The 7,132-nt window shown below is 55.3% G+C and overlaps 1 long non-coding RNA gene across 1 annotated transcript; it reads right to left on the bottom strand.

Moving 5' to 3' along the window:
• Positions 1-296: 296 nt before the first annotated feature.
• Positions 297-1,531, bottom strand: LOC116465049 (uncharacterized). Its single transcript, XR_004247088.2, has 3 exons — positions 1,345-1,531; positions 998-1,067; positions 297-835 (listed from the first exon to the last, which is right to left on the bottom strand). It is a non-coding gene; the product is annotated as an uncharacterized LOC116465049 (long non-coding RNA).
• Between the last annotated feature and the right edge of the window lie 5,601 nt (positions 1,532-7,132).

Raw genomic sequence — 7,132 nt, 5'->3', positions numbered from 1 at the left:
ACACCCTGCGTTTCAGAAGTGGCATGGCTCATCAGTTCCCTCCCACCCTACATCCCCCGGGATCCGCTGTCTCTCCATCCTCTGATCCCTGAGGGATGGGCTCCAGGCTGGGCTCCTCTTACCTGGCCCCAGATCCCTTCCCAGCACCAGACCCAGGGTCTTTAGCCACAAGCCCTGCTGCCTCCCCAGCCTCACCCTGAGATGCCCAGAGCGGCGCCCTGCCCATCTTCTCCCCCATTCTCTTAGGGCCAAAGCCCCGACTGTCCCCACACCTTTCCCCTTTCCCCATGGGGACAGTGAGGGCTGTAGCTCTAGGGAAATGGGGAAGGACAGGGGCAGGTGGGCTCTGAGAGACCTGCTGGACAACAGCCCCGAGGCTGGGCCAGGTGTCTCCTCACCCTGTGGCCACAACCCTTGGATCTCACTGGGGTTGTCTCCTGGTAGACAGGGCCAGACCCTCAGGCTGCCCCGCTCCTCTTGTGCTGACTTGCCGACAGAACTGCTGAGAGCCCAGGGGCCTGACCTAGCCCAGTCTCCATTCCCACCGGCTCCCTAGATGGGCCTTGCACCTCTGGCCTAACAACAACCTCGGGTTGGACCTGCAGGGGAGCCAGGGGGGAGTTCTGACCCTGGAAAGGAGGTTGACCCGAGCTGGCGAGACATGTCCTGTGTCAGAAAGGCCTTTCTAAAAGCAAACCCATCCCTGAGCTGAGACAGATGTTTTAGGGGTGAGGGGAGCACAGAGGACTCACTGAACAATCCCAAAGTCGTCGATGTTGCCGTAGATCCCAACAAACACAGGCCCCTTGTCCTCTGGCAGCCCAGCTCGGTGCCCCTGTAACCCAGAGGGAGCCTTGGTGAGGGGTCCAAGGTAAAGGATGCTAGGGCCTGGGGGTATTGGCCACCCGTCCCTGCCCTGTGCTCCTAGGGAACCCAGGACCCTTTGACCAGGGCGCACTGGAAGAGGCCTCCCTCCAAGAAGCAGACCGAACTGTACCTTTGCATATTTTCTGATGATGTCCTCTCGCTCCTGCACCCACCAACTATCTGCATCCTCCACGTCCATCCTGTGAGACAAAATCGTCTAAAGGTTACACTGTACCCGACAGCTTCAGAGAACACCTGAAGCGCTCCCAGCGGGCTCCCAGATGCTGGTTGGTTGTGTAACCTTCATTCCACCACTGCACTCTGGTAAAAAGGGGCCAAACCCCATGGCCCACACCTCCATGGGTCTCTGCAGTCAGAAGCCGCAAGCAGGGGTGAGCATCTTCCCAAGGACTCGAGAAGAGTGGGACCTGGACAGAGAGTCCCATTTTCCCCTTATGCCATGAAACGGGCACATACCTGCCCTGGCAGGTTGAATGGTGTCCACCTGCCAAGGGTGAAGGGCCTGTGATGGGCTACTCCGGGGTTGTGGATGCGAACTGGGGTCAGGCACCAGAGGTCTCTGTACGATCAGCCTCCTGGGATACTCAGGGCCACAGAGATACCCAGTTTCCTATGGGGAACAAGATCTCTCCTGACTGCTCCGTTCTACCTCGCTCATCACTTGGGCTACCGTGGCCCTTCGGTCTAACCAGTGAACCTGCTTTAGGAATAACGCCATTTAAGCAGGAGTGTGTTTGGTTTTGGGGATGAGGGATGAAAATGATCTACTGTCTCCAAAGCAGCCACTGCACTCATGGAAACCACATCTCTCGGGGAGGGACTGTGGACTCCACCATTCTGAGCTGTCCCTATAGGAGGGGCTTCATTTTCCTGGGTCACTGATGAAGAACGGTGGGTCCTTGCTCCTGGAGAACATCTAGATGGACCGTCCCTCCTGAGAATACTCAGGGCAAAAGGAAAGCGAGGCCAGACAGAATAAGAAATACTTGGGGAGAAGCCCAGTGCCTGGACCCCTTCGAACACAAGGGAAGATAGTCTCCCCTCAGCCCACCCTCCAGGGCTCCTTCACTTTCCACAACTGCCCAAGGGCAGAAGGCTCCCCACGCCACTCCCAGACAAGGGACCGTGTGTGTCCAGTGGGTCCCACAGTGACCATCAGGACGCAGCTTAGGCCCCAGGTGTGTTCTGAGGACCCTTCCCTCCTCCCCACCCACAGTGGATCCATCCCAGTGTCTCTGCCAGGGCCAGGCTCTGCCCCATCGGGTTGGGAAATCTGGGCAGGTTTGGGATCTTGAGCAGGGAGGTCACAGGGTTGAGGCCTGAAGTCTAGCACGGCACACAGCAGGGCTGAGAGCAAAACCCACGGTCATGTCTGGATTTTCGGGCCGGTTATCGTCTCTCTGACCCCAGACGTCTCACCTGTCGAATGGGTACATTCGGGAACAGCACCCACTCTATGAAGCCACGGTGAGGACGAAAGAGAAAATCATCTACACAGGCAGTGTAGAACGGGCTCCCTGTGAGTGCTCAGGGATGACCCTCCTCCTCAGTAGCTGCCCAGAGGCCAACACCACCCGTACCATAGCCACTGTCCCCAAGTCAGCCTGGAGGGAAGAGAACAGGTCACACTCACCTGATTCTGATCAATCAGCTGGCCTGGGTTATGGATGCCTCTCAGGGAGAAAACCAGAAAACTGCTGCTCACAAACACCACTGCCTGTGAGTAACTGCCGTAGAACACAGAGGCAGGCCGGACAGCGGATAGGTGCTAAGCACCAGGGGCATTCTGAGGTCATGGCACGCATCACAATGGGGCCTTGCCCGGGTCAGCAGGGCCCAGAGTCAGGGTCCTCCGCTGCCTGAGGCGTCAACATGCCTGCCTGCAATGTGTTTGTGCACGTGCGTGCACACGCCTACGTGGGTAAACACGTCTGTGCACGTGTGTGTTGCTTCTCTGGCCAGGCCCGGCTGCCCCACTCATGTGCGCACCCAGTTCCTCATCACTGTCACCCCCGAGGCCCAGGGCCGGCATCAGAGCATCCGTGGGTGCTCCCTAACCTCAGCCCTCCCCACCCAGGGTGGTCCTGGGATACACATAGGGGTGGAGGGAAGTGACTGCTGCTGTTGGATCTCAGAATACAAATGCTAATACTATTACCTAATGGTCTTTTTAGCGTCTCTAATGGTATCGCTTTTTCATTTCTGACATTTTAACTGCGTATTTCTCTCCATGACCCTTGCCTATTCTAGCTAGAGGATCCTGTGGGGAAAGTGCCAGGCACACAGTAGGGGTTCACTCTTCCAGACATGTTATCTAAAACCTGGCTCATCTGTCCTTCCACCCAGGGCCTAAAGGATGCCAAATTCCAGGGGCCAGAAAGAGCTCGCGATAAAATGAAGCTTCAAGGGGAGGGCTTTGACCTGGGCTGAGTCTGCCTGTGCCATCCAACTGGAGTCTCAAGTCCTTAGGCAGGACGTCCAGATGCCCCAGTGCAGGGCCCTCCTGATCAACACCTGCTCCCCTGTACTCATTAGCAACCTCACCCGCCCTACTCTCAAAGCACGCTTGGCTCTCGTAACCAGGAGCTCTGCATCTGTAGATTCAGCAACAGCAGATGGAAAATATTCAGAAAATAAATTGGATGGTTATGTTTCTATTGAACATGTGCAGACTTTGTTCTTGTCATCATTCCCTAAAGAATACAGTATCACAACCATTTATGTAGCATCTGCATTGTATTACATATCATAAATAATCCAGTAATGGTCTAATGTATACGGGAGGATGTGCATAGCTTATACGTAAGTACTACGCCATGTTAGATCAGAGACTTGAGCATCTATGGATTTTGGCATTCCCGGGGACCCTAGAACTAATTCTCCGTGCATACCAAGGGATGACTGTATATACTCACTCAGGAAGGCTTCTCATTGGAGGAAGGGCCCGGTTCAGGACAGACAGGGACATCATCCCTGGACTACTGTCCATCCATCCACTCATCCATTGGCACCACCCTCTAGGACTGTCCCAATGACAGCCCTAGCAAGTGGAGACAAGAAAAAAGACTGGCTCAAAAGGTACAGCTTTTTGAGGTCTTGGAAGATGTTGCACCAGTATGAGAATAGTGGGCCAGTTTTCTCCAGGATCCAGAAAGCATATGAGGCAGGCTCGGGGAGAGGAAAGGAGCCCGGCCTCTCCAGCAGCCAACAGGCCTGCGGCAGGATGGGGCTGGGGCTGGGGCTGGCCCTGTTTGTCACTTGGGCCTCATGAGGGGAAAAGAAAGAACAGGGGGCAGAGGAGGAGCATGGGGGCAGCTGGTTGCCTAAGGAGAAGGGTCTCAGGGAAGGGGTATTCCTTTGTTTTCACACTGCTATAAAGAAATACTCGAGACTAGGTAATTGATAAAAGAAAGAGGTTTAATTGACTCCCAGTTCAGGGAACTTACAATCATGGCAGAAGGCGAAGGGGAAGCAGGCACCTTCTCCACAAGGCGGCAGGAGGGAGTGAGTGGAGAACCAGGAAGTGCCACACTTTCAAACCATCAGCTCTCCTGAGAACTCCCTCACTATTGGGGAGCAGCAGGGGGGAAACTGTCCCCAGATCCCATCCCCTCCCACCAGGTTCCTCCCTTGACAGAGGAGGATTACAATTCCAGATGAGATTTGGGTGGGGACACAGAGCCCAACCTGTGAGGGTCTCAGTGTATCTTGCAGCTCCCCTGGGGCTGAGGCTGAGTACAGACCTGTCGGCCTTGCCCTATAGCACGCGAGGGCTCTGACAGTGCGCCCCCATCTGCTGCTTCCTGGGGATGGTGGTGACTTCCTCCAGAGAAGGGTGGATTTGCTCTCCTCCTGCCCCTGCAGGGCTTTGTGGAGCACTGGCCAAGTTCTCCCAGGGTAAGGGCAGGAAACAGTGCTCTTTGCCCTTCTTGCTACTTGAGTGACAACCCTGGGGTCATCCCTAGGCCCTGTCACTGCCCCTGCTTTTAAACTGAGAACATTTTGGCAAATCTTCCTGGTAGAGACTGGGGGCTCATCCCTGCTATCTGTTCTAGCTTGGTAAAGACAGGTTAAGACATCTGGGCAAGCAGACAGTAGCGTGGACTCCAGGAAGGGTGGATGGAGGGTGCTGGCCTTTGGGCTTGCCTGGACTAGGGTGGGAAGGGGGAAGTTTACCAGGAAATAGAGCTCTCAGGACTATGTTTAGGAGGAGGTGGTAATGCTGGTGGGGGGATGTCCATTCATCCATCCATTGATCCATTGTCTCCCCCCACCCCCCATCTCGCACTGTCCCATTCACAGCCCTAGCAAGAAGAGACAAGAAACAAGACAAGTTCACGTTGTCCAGTTTTGAGGTCTTGGAAGAAGTTGCACCAGTATGAGAATAGTGGGCCAGTTTTCTCCAGCATCCAGAAAGCATATCAGGCAGCCTCGGGGTGAGGAAAGGAGCCCGGCCTCAACAGCAGCCACACAGGCCTGCAGCAGGATGGGGCTGGGGCTGGTTTGGGGTGGAGGATAAGTGACAGCCAAGGTTTGTCAGCATGCAGAGGGGTGGCTGACTCATGGACTGGGGGCTGCAGAGCCCAGTGGTTGCCCTTAGTTCTTGGATCCTGGGAGACTTCTGGAGCCTGGATCTGGACAGCCTAGGGGTGGAGGTGGTGAGGGGCAGGGGTGGGGGTGGGAGGAGAGGCTTTGCATGACAGGGTGCAGGGCAGGAAGCCAGCCAGGGACTGCTTTGCAGTGGCTGCTCCCATCGCCCTTCCCACCCCCAAGCCCACCCCTACCCCCACCCTGGTGCAGGGTCGGTCCTGGGCAGGTGTCCTCTGCTTTGGCCTCAGCAGATCCCAAGATGGAAGCTGGCAGCCACGCGGGCATGTCACTTGCGCCAGCTTTGTCCTGCAGTTTCTGCTTCCTGGAGCGTGGGGTACCCACCCAGGAGAGCACGGCACACCCCACACCTCTCATTGAGGGTGCTGGGAGGTGGGGGACCGAGGTCCTGCAGCCCTGTGCTTGTGCTGTGAAAATTAGCCTAGGAGTCCCGTGTCCGCCCATCCACGTGGAGCCCCAGGAGCCTGAACAGTGGCATGCAGCGAGATGAGGGGGGAGAGAGAACTGGAAAAGGAGAGAGAAAGAGGGATGAGGAGAAGGGAATGAGAGAGAGGAAGAGAGATGGGGAGAGAGACAGAGGAGGCTGAGAGGATAAGGAGGGACAGAGATGGGAAGAGAGACAGAAAACGCGAAGAAACAGAGAGAGACGTGCATGAGTAGGAGGTCGAGTTACTCTTGATCCCAGTTCCCAGTGAAAACTGTAGGTCGCCATCACCTAACCACACATGCAGTAAAGTCTGCCTGCTGCTTAGAGCCCTGAGAACCCCTTCTCGTGGAGCGTAAAACCTTTGACTACTGCCCTTCCTCACTGCATTTTTGTTGTCTCTTCCAGTGAACCGTAATGTCTTGTCTATTGCCTTCCTGGGCTCAAGGATCCACCAAAAACTGACGCTTCTTTTGGGGAGGGTCTGCAGTGCCTTCAACTCACTAGGCTCCCCAGGAAGCTTGCACACTTGGCTTGGGCCCTAAGCAGCTGGGTACAGGCTGGGGCTCTGCTTCTCTCAGTAAGAAGGATAACTAAGAAAGAGACTGAAGCATGGTCTGCGGAGAAGGCACCTTTGCAAACACCAGGAGAATGAGGGGCGTGAGTTGTCTTCGTTTCTCCTAAAAGCATTCATTCCCGCTGGGCGTGGTGACTCACGCCTGCAATCCCAGCACTTTAGAAGGCTGAGGTGGGCGGATCACCTGAGATCGGGAGTTTGAGACCAGCCTGACCAACATGGAGAAACCCCATCTCTACTAAAAATACAAAATTAGCTGGACATGGTGGCACATGCCTGTAATCCCAGCTACTCGGGAGGCTGAGGCAGGAGAATTGCTTGAACCCAGGAGGCAGGGGTTGCAGAGCTGAGATTGTGCCATTGCATTCCAGCCTGGGCAACAAGAGTGAAACTCCGTTTCAAAAAAAAAAAAAAAAAATGCATTCCCTCCCAGGACACCCTAGTGAGGAGGGCATGAAGCATTGTGTGTGTGTGTGCGCACGCGTGCAGTTATATGCATGTGTATGTATGTGCATGTGTGTGTGCATGTATGTGCGTGTGTTTGTGTGTTGCAGGGGTTTACAGTGGACGTGGATGTGGGAAGGCAGCTGCAGTTCCAAGCTGCAAGTCTTTCTGACAGAATGCTTAAGATTCCT

The sequence above is a fragment of the Hylobates moloch genome, unplaced genomic scaffold (genome assembly GCF_009828535.3).
Source record: "Hylobates moloch isolate HMO894 unplaced genomic scaffold, HMol_V3 SCAFFOLD_2784, whole genome shotgun sequence".
Classification (NCBI taxonomy): domain Eukaryota; kingdom Metazoa; phylum Chordata; class Mammalia; order Primates; family Hylobatidae; genus Hylobates; species Hylobates moloch.
Note: the sequence above shows the minus strand (reverse complement) of the source record. Positions and strands in the feature narration are given on the sequence as shown.